This window comes from Phyllostomus hastatus, unplaced genomic scaffold (assembly GCF_019186645.2).
Source record: "Phyllostomus hastatus isolate PE091 unplaced genomic scaffold, TTU_PhHast_1.1 phas_contig_16, whole genome shotgun sequence".
NCBI lineage: Eukaryota > Metazoa > Chordata > Mammalia > Chiroptera > Phyllostomidae > Phyllostomus > Phyllostomus hastatus.
Genome location: NW_025333643.1, coordinates 29432006 through 29446227, shown reverse-complemented (window position 1 = coordinate 29446227; position 14222 = coordinate 29432006). Strand labels below are relative to the sequence as shown.

Below are 14222 nucleotides of genomic sequence, written 5' to 3'. Positions count from 1 at the left end.
CACTGAATCTTATCAATTTTTTTTGCATCAAGTATATGATCATGTGGTTTTTCTTCTCTAGTCCTTTGATATGATAGACTGCATGGGTTATTTTTGAATCTTAATAGGCTTACATCCCCAATACAAACCCCATTGGGTTTGATATGATTTTCTTTTTATACATTGTGGATTTGATTTGCTAAAATTTTGTTAAGAAGTTTTGCAGTTATGTTCATGAAGAATATTGGTCTGTAGTTTTCTTGTACTGTCTTTTTCTGGTATTTGGCATAAGGGTAATTCTGGCCTCATAGAGTAAGTTGGGAAGTGTTTTCTCCTTTTCTGTTTTCTGGAAGACTGTTTAGAATTAGTTTCACCTCATCTTTAAATGTTTAGTAGAATTTGCCAGTGAAGTCATCTGACTTAATGATATTTTTGTTTGCTTCTTAACTATTAGTTTGATTTTTAGATATTGATTTTTTACTATGAATTTAATTTCTAGAAACAAATATAAGATTCAGGTTATATATTTCTTCTTGATTGAATTTTGATAGTTTTTTTAAAAGAAATTGATTCATTGGAAAACAGTATGGATTTCCTCAAAAAACTGAAAATGGAACTGCCTTTCGATCCAGCAATTCCACTGCTGGGATTATATCCTAAGATTCTTGAAACACCAGTTCAAAGAACCTATGCACCCCTGTGTTCATAGCAGCACAATTTACAATAGCCAAGTCCTGGAAGCAACCTAAGTGCCCATCAGTAAAGGAGTGGATCAAAAAACTATGGTACGTTTACGTAATGGAATACTACACAGCAGAAAGAAAGAAGGAACTCCTACCTTTTGCAACAGCATGGATGGAACTGAAGAGTATTATGCTAAGTGAAATAAGTCAGGCAGCAAAAGACAAATACCATCTGATCTCACTTACTAGTGGAACCTAATGAACAAAACAAACAAATAAGCAAAATAGAACCAGAGGCATGGAAACAAGGAACAGTCTGACAGGGACCAGAGGGGAGGTGAGGGGGGATAAAAGAGGAAAGAAGGGGAAGGGCCTAGTTAAAGAACAGGTATAAATGACCCATGGACATGTACAACAGAGGATTGACTGTGGGAGCAGGGAGTGGGCAGGGCAGGGGGAGTAATGGGGGAAAATTGGGACAACTGTAATAGAACAACAATATAAAAATACTGAAAAAAGAGAAATTGGTTCATTATTTCTAAGTTTTTGAACTTATGTGCATGGAATTATTCATAGTATTTCTCATTATGATTTCAATGTCTGTGGAGTTTGTAGTGATATCTCCTCTTTCATTTTTAGTGTTATTATTTGATGTCTTCTTTCTGTTTTGCTTTATCAGTCTGGATAGTAGTCTATCAATTTTATTGATCTTTTCAAAGAACCAGATTTCATTTCTTTGATTATTTTTTATTATTTTTATTTAAATGTACTAATTATTGCATTTATTAGGTCTTCCTTTTCTTGCTTTAGGATTATTTGCTCTTATTTTGGTAGTTTCTTAAGTTGGGGGCTTTATTGAACACCTTTCTTTCCAACCAACACTTAGTGCTATGAATGTCCACATAAGCACTGCTTTAGCTGCATCCTGCATTTTGATGTGCTTTGCTTTATTTTATTCAATTGAAAATATTTTCTAATTTCCCCTGTAACAAAGTTACAATAAGTTTTTATGTCTTTGCTTGATAATACTAAAGTTAGTGTTAGTGGGGGTTGGTTCCTGTTTTCTTGTTTCTCCTCATTATGGTTCCTGTTTTTTTGTTTTGTTTTGTTTTGTTTTGTTTCTTTACATGCTTAATTTGTAATAAGATGCCAGGCATTCTGAATTTCACCTAGTTGAGTGCTGGATATTTTTGTGTTCCTATAAACATTCTTACACTTTGTTCTGGGACAAGGTTAAGTTACTTGGAAACATTTTGTTCTTTGCAGGTCTTGCTTTTCAGCTTTGTTGGCTGGGACCAGCTCATCATTTAGTGAGGGTTGTTTCCTGTACTTGTGGAAAGACCCTTCTGAGTCCTTCACCTGATACCTTGTGAATTAGGAGGTTTTCCACTCTAGCTATCAGGATCATCTACTATTTCTGGTAGCATGTGAACTCTAGGGATTATTTCTTTTAATCTTCCTATTTTTTTTTTTAATTTTGGGCTCATTTCCTCACATGCATGTAAAATCAGTTCTTAGCTTACTAATCAAGGGGACTGCAAGATCTCAGATGTACCCTCTCCATGGAGCTCTCCCCTCAGGTTCTCTTCAATGTGAATTTTAGCCACCTTTGCCTTTGGTCTTCCACCTTCTGTACCCTCAATTTAGGGAGTCTGCCAGCCTCTGCTCAGTTCCCCCTTTCTCCATCAGTAGCCAGACAGTAAGTGGAGGTAGTCATAAGGACTGGATTCTTTGGGTGATAAAATATGTTATTGCCCAGTAGGTGTTTTGGAAAGCGTTGGGAGAGGAAAGTCAGTTGAGTACAGGAGAAAAAGGTTAAACTAAGTTAGCTTACCAATAAGGATTTTGCAGCCCTCAGAGCATGATGGCAGCATAGGACTGGATAAAAACTGAGTCAGATTCTAAGATCCTCAGCAAAATGTGGAGAGTGATGTCATCATCATCTATTTTATAGAGCTTTTACTCTGAGATGGGGATAGGAGCTTCATATGCATTGTAAATTTAATCTTGGTGGTGGCCATGGAGGAGCTCTTCTCAGCCCTCCAATAGAAGGAAGCATAATTGCCTGGTGGTCTCACTGCTGTTCTCTGATGCACCCTTGTGTTCATTTTTCACACAGCCTCTTCCCAAATGAGTGACTGGGTGAGCAGGGACAGACTACAGGCTCCCAGACTCTTTATTGCCCTTGTTGAATCTTCCTTAGAATCGGACCTAATCTAAGGCTTTTTCCTTTCACCCACGCAGCATCAGTCAGACTTGCTTTTTGGTCCAACAGCTCTTTTAGCCTCCTTCAGCTCCCCAATTTCCCTAACAGGTATTTTCCTCAGGAAGTCTCTTGCATATGTAATCTGTTTTGTTTTCTGCTTCTCAGAGGTCCTGAACTAGCACATTCCTCAGATCATTCAAGGGGGCAGAAATACTATTTGTTCTGGACAGAACTGTGTCTCTCATAGATTCATACATCAAAGTCCTAAACTTCAGTGTGACTATATTTGGAGATATGGCCTATTGGGCGGTAATTAAAGTTAAGTGCTGTCATAAGGGTGGGGCCCTTTCCTGATAGGACTTGTGTCCTTGTAAGAGAAAGAAACACCAGGAATTCCCTTTGCATTAAGTGCACACAGGAAAGGCCTGTGAGGATAGGGCCAGGGGGTGGCATCGGCAACTCAGGACCGGCTCTCAGCAGAAACCAACCCTGCTGGCCCCTATCTAAGGACTTCTGGCCTCCAAAACTGTGAGAAAATAAATGTCTTTTGTTTAAGCCTCCCAGAGTGTGGTGTTTTATTGCTGTAGCCTAAATCTACAAATATGCTATTGTTGTACCTGTTGAACAGATGCAGAAACTGAAGTTTAGAGAGGGTCACAAGTCATGATTGGCTAAAGCCAGTATTAGATCCCAGGCTGGTTGTCAATACATATAGCTTGTCATAACTATGTTTTCTGTTACTCTTTGAGCCATGGAGGATGGGGACATGGTGGCTTCAGTGTAGGTAGACTTCAAGTAAGGATGAATTATTTAAGGAAGGAAGGAAGGCTTCAGAAGAGATGGAAGGGAGTTTGGAGAACTCTCACTCTGCCTGCTGGCTGTTAAAAATGTGGAACTTGAGAGAGAAGTAGCCTTTACTTACCAGAGAAACTGTTTCTCTAGGTTGTGGTGGAAGGAGCATTTGGAGGAATTATTATGGCAGAGTCAAAATTCTTGACCTGATAGACAAAGTATTTCATTAAGAAAATTCTCATGGACAAGAATTTGGTTTTATCCAAGTTCACCATTAGCCGTCATTATGTGGTGGTAGAACAGCCCAATGGAAGTAAGGTACCAAATGTGGCCGAGTGGCAACCTCTGTGGAGTGCAAGTAGGAGCTTGGGTAGCCAGAGGGTTGTGAGCTGATAGAGACACAAAGGTAAAAGCCCTCTGAGTGAACTTTCCAAAAGGCTAAGAGGGAGAGTACTCATACCAGGAGAATGCCAGCTGTTGGGGACTAGACATAATATCTGAGCAATTACTGACTTTTTCTTATCATCACAATATTGTGGTCCCATGTAGACACAGCAAAGATGTGACGGGTGCAAATAATTTTGTTCTGTGTTGTTATTTCTTTCTAAATTGACTAAAGCTCAACATCAGCAAAATTAATCTTAAGTTTTCAATATTTACTTTTTACTTGCTTTTGTGTTATAAAGATAGATTATTTTGCTTGTAGGACAGTTTGATTAAAAATAGTCTTATAATGATGTATTAAAATTATTTTATCTCAAATGTCTTGGAATTTTTCAGGCAGATAGAAATGTGATCCCTTAGATTCAATGTCCCACTCCTGCAGTGAGATGGGCAGCTCCTCCCTCCTTGAAGAGGTGGCTTAGGAAGAAAGGGCTCTGCTTCTACTAAAGAAGCCCCAGTGTTGTTTAATTAATTAATTAATTATTTCAAAACTGAGACTGTTTTATTTCAAACTCTGATGCCTGTCCTGTGATAAGAAAATTCTACTAGTTTGCTCCTGACAGCCCCTGCTATGGGAAAGACAGGTTTCAGATGTTCTCTAGAACAAAGTGTCGTTCATCTAGACCCAGAAGATAGATATAAAACTTAAAAAACAGTAAGTGGTTCCAAGGCTGTGCACAGCAGCCACCCACCCAGGTTTCACCCTCAGCTGTGGGTATTGAGGATGAGACTTCTGGAAAGACCCCAGCAAGAGAGGAGAGAACAAAGGTAGTTCTTTCAACAACATGATGGAGATGCATGACTTCACAGATCCCAGCCACCTCATTACCCACACTTCACCCCAGGAATCACTTCTGCTGTCAGACTAGCTGAGGCTTATGGGCCTCTCCTTGCAGCTCTTCATAGTCTTCCCATGGTTTCAGCTGGGGGCCAGAGATCACCACTGTCTTAAGGATTGGCTGTTTAGGGGGTGCCCATGGAGGGGTGATCTTGCCATGCATCTCCAGCTCCCATAGGGGTTTGTCAGGTGTTTTTCAAAAACAACATAACCCAGGACATCCTTGGGCACATCTTGTCCATACATCAGTCTGCCAAACCAGTCATAGATGGCCAAAGTCTGACGGGCACACATGCGGATGGCGATCTGGCCATATATGTTGCCCTAGTTCATACTTAAACAGTGAACCTGAACCACCTGGGGTGGCTCTAAAGATTCTATGAAGCTCCAGCGGACAGTCTTATATTGAATGTCCCAGACCATTTCAGGAAAACAGTTCTCAGTTGCCAAGGTATGAAGTCGGTCATAATTTGAGTTGTTTAGACAAAGGTGAGCTTCAATGAAGATATCCTTAGCTTTTTCAGGGAAGTCCTTTATTTTAAAATTAGCATTGTATTCTTTTATTTTTCATATTTACCATTGTGATGCCACACTCTTCTTCAATCACTCAGTTTTCTGTACCAGTCATTCCTCTGAAATAGATGACATGTGAGCATCACCCTTTGGAGGAACATAGGCATCAAAGATACCAGTTGTACAGGCCAATTGTATGGGACTCTCCAAACGCTCTGGAGGAATGACCACTCCTGCTTTCCAGGCATGTTGTATAAACTCCTTTTCTGATTTGTATTTGGGTTCATAAGTAGGAAGTGTGAAATATTTTTTAGTTCTCACTGGAACTACAGCTGTGGACTGTGTCACCAGAAGTGGCTGCTGAGACCACCATCCTAAAACCCTGGATAAGCAAAACAGCCCCCATGGCCTGGGGGCAGCCATTTTGCTCACTCCCTGGTGTTGTCTAACATACATAACTAATTTCCTGGGAAACCAGATGTTGTTGTTGTTCTTGTTGTTAGTAAACAGGAAACCCTTAAAATGATACACTTCAAGGATATAAATCTAGGTTTTCTTGTCATTTGTTTTTGGGTGGGTTTTCCTTCATTTTCTTTTCCCCTTCATTTTGGAGTCCTATATTAATTTTGGAAGATATTCTGAAGTGGTACCCCACAAACATAATGTGACGACAATGGAATTTCAGTTTTTGGTTGACTGCTTGCAGAGAGGTTTTATTTGGATGTGAATGCTGGACATTGATTTTTTTTTTTAAACACAGAGTATAGCTTTTCTTTCCCTCCTTTTTAAAAAGAAAATACTTGTGGGAAAATACCTTAGTATATCTTATTAATGATTTTCCCCTTGAATTTTTGTTTGTTTCCCACCCGATCCCTCAGATCTTTGTAACTAAAAACGAACTTCAGTTCCTCATCTTGGTTACACAGTGGCTTAAATGTTTGTTGGTATGTGAGTTTATTTATTACAGTTTATGTGACTCCTTTTCTTCCTTCCTTCCCTCTCCCCAGTGATCTGTTTGCTAAACATTGCACAGATTTTTTAAATGTAGATTATTATTTGGCCTCTCTAAACTTTGTGGTCATTGCTGTTTTTTACTTTAGTTACTCAGATTCTTTTATGAAATTAGTTCAACCCTTAAAGTTGCTTATTCTTGGCTTTGACTCTGGGTGGAGGTGTGCTGTGATTTTCATTAACTTTATTGACTTAATATTTCATTGACTTTATTAACTTAATATTTTCTGTCTTACGTAGGGTAGGACCTGACAGTCTTTAGCACTTTCCCTGCAACCAGGGAAAACTGTATTGAATAAAACAAACAAACATAGGAACATAGGTGGAAGGCTCTTGGAAAGACCTTAAATAATATCATCTAGTCCAGGGGTATCCAACTTTTGGCATCTCTGAGCCATACTGGAAGAAGAGTTTTCTTGGGTCACATATTAAATAAACACTAACAAAAACTGATGAGCACAAAAAAGATTTTAAGTAAATTTATGATATTGTGTTGGGCTGCATTCATAGCCATCCTGGGCCACATGTGGCCCATGGACCATGGGTTGGATACCCCTGATTCTACTCCAAAGATATCAAACATGTGGCATGAATACCACTACTCTTCCCTTCCATGCCCATAGTAGGTATCACTATGGTTCTCCTTCCATTGAGCCACCCATGGCGTACCGTCTTTCTCAACTTCTATTATAGACTTTTGCCAGACTTCTGTTATAATGCCAGTGGAGCTGGCATATGAGAATGAATCTGTCAGTAGATCATATGTCTCTATAAACATCTGGGTATTTGGGGAAGTTCACAGTGAGGCAGAAGAGTGAAATAACATGACCTCAAACTAAAGTCACACCACCATGGGATTTGGGTCAAAGTTCTTAATCCTTTTGAGCTTGTTTCTTGACCAGCAAAGTGGCAGTGGTAACAGAGGCCACATCCTAAGACTGTTGGGAAGGTAATGCAAGAGTATTCCACAAGGAGCCTGTAGGAGAGTGCTTAGTAGGAGTGTTGAGGGAATGTGAACTGTTATCACCACTACCAGCATCACTAGGGAAAGTGACTTGTTAGAGATTCTAAAGCTAGTTAGGAGAGACAGGATTTCTCAACTTCAGCACTATTGACAATTATATAGACAGATACTTCTTTTTTATGGGACTGTCCTGTGCCCTGTACGATGTTTAGCAGCATCTCTGTCCACTACTTACTAGATGCCAGTAGCCTCACCCCCAGAATTGTGACAGATGTCTCCAGACATTTTCAAATTTTAGACTAGACCCAACTTCACCTATAGACTTTTAAAAATGTTAATCTATTTATGCCTGAACCCACTGTCAGGGATGCTAATTCTGTTGGTTTTGTTGCTGAGCACTAAGGAATATTTAATTTTTCTTTTTAATTCTTATCAGTGGCTTTAACATCTCTGTCTTCACATCAGGCAACAACTTTTCCTATTTACCAACCTGTGGACAGTTTTGAGTAACAGTTTAACAGGTTCATGTTTTGATTGTGCTTTGTAATGGAATTTAAAATAATGTCAAGGAAAATGCTTGCAATAAAATTTTCAGTGATAACAGCTACATTTCAAATTGTATAATAATAATAATAATGCAAGTATAATTAATCAGAATACTTATTAAGTATTAGATACTAGGCTATGAGCTTAATGTTCTTGATGTCATTTAAATGTCACAATGTACAAAGGCAAGCATTATCATGCCATTTGACAGATGATGGAACAGAGGCACAGAGTACTTACTCAAGTTCCCACAGCTACTATGTGGCAGAACAGGCCATCCAGTCTAGGCTAGTTGTCTATAGTGCACACACACACACGCTAGGGGAAGATGTGGATGGATATACACCCAGGTGTTTATCTTGATTATTTATAGATGATTGGATTATGGATGTTTGTTATATACTGGTTATTTGTTATTTACCGGTTTCCAAATTTTTAGCTTTGAGTAATCATTTTTTTAAAAAAGCATTAGAAAATAAAGTTATAATTATGTAGTCCTGTGGTTTTTTGATAAAACAAATGATTAAAAATGTTTACAACAGTGTACCTTCTATATATTTGATCTTGCTTATGACTAATTGAAAAGCAACAGGAATAACATTTTAATTTCTCATGTTAGATACCAGAATGGAAACATACAGCCCCTTAATGTAACACAGAGCTATTTAAAAGTAGGGGTTGTACACATTTGTAAACTATTTTTTTCTCAAATAAGATTTTTCAGTAAGTAATAACATGGAATTTTAAAATAAATATATTACATGTTATAGATCCAAAAGAATGTTGTCCTTCAAAATTTTCTACCTTGGGAAATTTAATGCTTGTTTCAGTGATGCTACCAGTAAGTTTCAGTTTTGATTGTCACCTTTAAAGCTACTCTCTGAACAAGACAAAAAACCCAAGTTTCATTATTTTAGAAAAACACCAGGAATCACCTACTTGATTGCCTGTTATCCCCACCCAGGCATGCTCTGAATTTCTATTTGGTCATTTTCAAAAATCAAACAGATAAAATTTAACATAAAAGGCAATGTTTTAATCAGTGTCTTAATTTTCTCTTGTAAATTCTAAAAAGGGACATCCAAATACGGCTTGATGAATGGAATCATTGTCAGAATAAGAGCAGAGATCCTCAGGGTGACTAATTTTAAGTGTAGTGTACACATTTGGAACCATAAATTCAGGTGCATGCGTGTGTTTACCTGCATTATTTTATAGTTATGCACACTATGTTTAAATTCTGGATATATTTGCCTGGCTTTATTCTCTGTTGCATACATTTCCAATTTTAAATAACTTTGAAATTTCTCGTGTGTCTCTTCATACACACAAGAGAAATTTTCCAAGTGAAAATTTGAGTCTAAGAGAACATGTGTAAATACATATGTTGAGCTAGAAGACGTACAGGTCAGCAGAGGTCTGAGCTTCTCTTTGTCTGTTGGATCTGATATGCAGGCCTTGCTGCTGGTGGAGTCCCAGGTGAGTGGAGATCCCAAGGGTGGCTCCTGGGGACCTAGCTCACTTTTTTAGCACTCCCATACAACTTTCTCAGCACCTCTGAGGGTCCTGCTCAGGACAACCACACTCTTGCCTTTGGGGTCCCTGTTAATGGAACTTCATTTCCATTGAATATGTCATTTCTGAGTTGGGTGTCAGTGTCATTATTTTATAGTGAAGGGAGGAAAGGCCAATTGAGATGAGTTCTGATAGCAGGGATCTTGCCACTTGAGCATTCATTTACTGTGTATTCATTCACTCAAATATTTAAATGTCCATTCTATGCTTGTGAGGAATTTGTAGTGAGCAGAAGTGAGCAGGTCTCTGGCCTCATGGAGCTTATTTCTAGAGAACAAACCAGACAATAAATGAGTATATAAATCAAGAGACAAGCCAGAATTTTAGATATTAATTTGGAAAATGTCAGAGAAGTTTTCTCTCCAGAGGTGACATTTCAACTGAGAACTGAAGGCTAGAAAGCTCCAACCATGCAAAGAGTTGGAGGAAGAAGAACATGCCAGGGAAATGGAATAGGCAGGGCATGGCTCCAGTGCCCTAGCACAGCATGAAATGTGTAGAGTAACTGTATTGTCAAAATAAAAAATAGACTGAAAATAACAGTATATTAAATAAGGCAATCCTGACATAGGTGAATTACAGAGAGAGGAATTTGTAAGGACACTAGAGAGGATGGAATTTTAAATTCTATTTTCCTTCATTATAAACTGGAAAAGCCAATATTGCCACATAACCACAAAACTGCTATAATTTTCTAACTATTATTCAGTACTGAGCATGAGATGAAACTGTGAGAAAAGCTAGGGTCTTTCTCTTTATGATCCTTTTTGCACTAGAATAAAGTCCCAGAATAATCTAGCTGTATTTGATACTGCAGGAGAGAATTTTTGAGAACATGTGTATGTTTGCTCTGTTCACATTATTTCTTTCCCCTAGAAGGATACCAAACTATTTGTAGGGAACATAGAAACAAACAACTGGATAATACACTTCCAAACATTTAGAAATGTGAACTTTCAGCCAGCACAGAGAACAATGAAGCAGCCAGCAGCCAGCCATGTTTGATGCTTGTGGAACATAGATGTTGCTGCTTCCTTAGGGATGAAAATGTAAATCCTCTCTTCTCCAGAATTCTAACTTCTAAATTCTAACCCAAAAAATGCACAATTTGTTTTCCTTGAGCATAAAATTCATGCTGCCCCATCCCCTGCTGGAACAACTAAAGAAGATTGTCCCCATCTACCTTCTGCTGTTCTGTGTCCTAAGACAAGCGCCCAAAGGAGGCGATTTTCTTTTTCCTAGAGGGAAGACTGGTTTTGTTGTGCCAGTTGGAGTGTTGTATATATGCCAGAATCATAATCATCATGCCACCATTTCTCTCTGGGCCCCAAACTCTTTTCAATGGAATGCCATAGCTCACTGGCCACTGAGAGATGTATTCTCCGTCTCTCCTTCCCTTCCTCCCTCCTTCCCTCTATGCCTCCTTTCCTCCACCTTTATCTCTCTTCCCCTCCCCCTTCATCCTAAGAACATAAATTTTGGCACCATTTGTTTTTCTGCATCTTTTTAGGAACTGTGTACTTCTTCCAGCAAATTGGAGGCTCAATATATTTTCAGGTGGCCTGATCTTCCCACAGTTGGTATAGGACCCTTCAAATTTGTTTGTGGTACATTCTTAATGACCATTTTACCATTATAATTAATTTCTTTCTCCATTTTTATCCACTGCCTCAAAATCTACAAAAGTTGCATTTGGTATTTTCTTATAATTTAAGTGATAATTCTAACAAAATACATCGTCTCTGCTGATGTGTTCAGTTTATATTGGTGGTTACAGCTTCTAATTTCTTCTAAAAATATGCTCAACTGAAAAATCACAAGAATGTAAGCACCATGAAGGCAAGGATTTTTGTTTTGTTTCCTACTCTTCCCTAATGTCTAGGGCAATGACAAGCACACAGCAGCATGCAATGACTATTTGTTGGAAGAAAATATAAATTATATAGACCATTATTGTCTTCTCTCCAGAATTCTAACTTCTAAATTCTGAACCCCCCCAAAAATACACAATTTGTTTTCCTTAAGTATAAAATTCATGCTGCCCATCCCCTGCTGGAACAACTAAAGAAGATTGTCCCCTTCTACCTTCTGCTGTTCTGTGTCCTAAGACAAGCATCCAAGGGAGGCTATTTTCTTTTTCCTGGAAGGAAGACTGGTCTTATTGGAAGAATGATTGTGTGAAATGGATCCAGGTTTGCTGTGTGAGGGTCCTGACAGATGCCCACTTCTGCTTCTCATAAGAAGGTGCCTCCAAAGCTGAACCAAATCATTAGAATCATGTTAGATTGTAAAACCATCAAAATGCCAAGATTAGCAAAAGTGGCAACAAACACCTGTTTTCTCAAAATTATTTTATCCAACTAGCAATCATTCAGACATTTCCATTACTGGCCATTAAAACAGCAGTAAGCTGGATGCTATTTACCAGAGATCCCCAACCCTTGGGCCACGGACTAGGCCACACAATAGGAGGTGAGTGGCTGGTGAGTGAAGCTTCATCTGTATTTATAGCCACTCCCCATTGCTCACATTACCACCTGAGCTCTGCCTCCTGTCCAATCAGTGGCAGCATTAGATTCTCATAGGAATGTGAACCCTACTGTGAACTGCACATGCAAAGGATCTAGGTAGTGTGCTCCTTATGAGAATCTACTGACTGGTGGTTTGAGGTGGAGCTGAGGTGGTGATGCTAGCACTGGGGAGTGGCTACAAATACAGGTTATCATTAGCAGAGAGATTTGACTACACTGAGACCATAATAAATCAATTACTTGAAGACTCATGTTAAAACCCAATAAAAAACCCAATCAGTGAATGGCAGGTGACAATTAAGCTGCATCTGGTGGCAGGCTTTCTAGTGGCAAATGAGTTGGTGTACTTCAATTGTACAGCTGCACCTAATAGCAGGCTATAAGTCAGAATCCAACACTTATTTTAGTCTGTGGGTGGCCTGCCCATTATTTTATTTACCACTTCCATCCGCACTCTTTCCTGCACTGCACACTTCCCCAGTCACAGTTTTAGTAAGCTCACCAGCTAACCCTAGCCAAAATGAGTAAAAACTAAACATTGCTGGAGAGCTTTTTTGGAAAGGGGGAAAGACCCATGATGAGGCAGCAGAAGATTCTAAGACTGCCCACAAAAAGAAATCTGCATTTAAAAGAAAATACCAAGAGTTCTACTTAAATTACAGTGACAGAATGGGTTCATTGCAACAGGTGATTCACATTCTCTAAGTCCACTTGCTATAATATGTGGCAACCGCCTATCCAGTGAAGCCATGGAACCTTCATAATGGCTTCACCAGATGGAGATCAGTCACTCTGCATTAAAAGACAGGCCTTTGGAGTTTTTCAGAAGAAAAAAAACGTGAACACAAAGAACGTAAGCAATTATTGAAGGCCAGCACTTCATCAAATGTGTTTGCACTGAGAGCATCATTCTTAGTGACTGACCACATTGCTAAAGCTAAGAGGACCTTTGCTATTGGGGAAGAGTTGATTCTACTTGCTGCTAAGGGAAAAAGTTCATTTGTCATGAACTTTTAGGAGAGGCTGCAGTTCAAAGGGTGCCCTTTTTTCCTCTTTTGGCTAGCACCATAACTAGATGAATTGGTGAAATAGTATAATTGTTAGAGAGGATTAATAAGTCACAGTGGTATGCAATCTAGGGTGATGAGTCTACCAATGTTGAGAACAATGTATTTGTGCCATATATTTTTCAGGAGGATGTGCATGAGGATATGTATTGTGCACTTCTTTTGCCAACCAGGACCACAGCTGCAGAACTATGCAAGTCTTTGAATGATTACACATCAGAAAAACTGAATTGGTCATTTTGTGTCAGTGTATGGATGTACAGAGCAGCTGGCATGACTGGATGGCTTTCTGATTTCACTTCCTAGGTCAAAGATGTCACTTCTGAATGCAAGTCATCCAAAGATGACTTGTCATGCATAGAGAAATGCTGGCTAGCTGAAAAATGTTACCTCAGCTTAACATTTTGCAGGATGTGATTTAAATTATCAATCACATTAAAGTACATGCCTTTAACTCACATCTGTTTATGCAGCTCTGTGAGGAGATGGACGCAGAGCACACGTCTTCTTTCATACACAGAAGTGAGATGGCTTTTTAAAGGTAGATCACTTGCCAAAGTTTTTGAGTTATGAGAGCCACTCCAGATATTTCTTTTAGTAAAACAGTCACCACTATTAGCACATTTCAGTGACACAGAATGGGTCACAAAACTTGCTTACTTGTGTGACATATTCAACCTGCTCAATGAACTCAATCTGTCACTTCAAGAGAGAATGATAACTGTGTTCAAGTTGGCAGATAAAGTGGCTGCATTTAAAGCTAAACTGGAATTATGGGGGCGATGAGTGAACATGGGGATTTTTGACATGTTTTAAACATTAGCAGAGATTTTGAAAGAGACTGAGCCAGGGCCTTCTTTCTCCCAGCTGGTGCATGATCATCTATCTCAGCTTTCAAAAGAGTTGGAGCATTACTTCCCAACCACAAAGACCCCTGAACTAGGAAGGAATGGATCTGTGACTCATTTGTGAATAAACCAGGTAAGTCAACTTTGTCTATGCTAGAAGATCAACTGCTGGAAATCACAAAAGTATGTTTGAGACAACTTCAAATCTCCATACATTCTGGATTA

At 38.9% G+C, this 14222-nt stretch overlaps 1 long non-coding RNA gene and 1 pseudogene across 1 annotated transcript in view; both read right to left on the bottom strand.

Moving 5' to 3' along the window:
- LOC123814576 overlaps nt 1–14222 on the bottom strand; it is a 41090-nt gene that overhangs the window by 15914 nt on the left and 10954 nt on the right. The window lies entirely within an intron of this gene.
- Nucleotides 4965–5878, bottom strand: LOC123814575 (annotated as a pseudogene).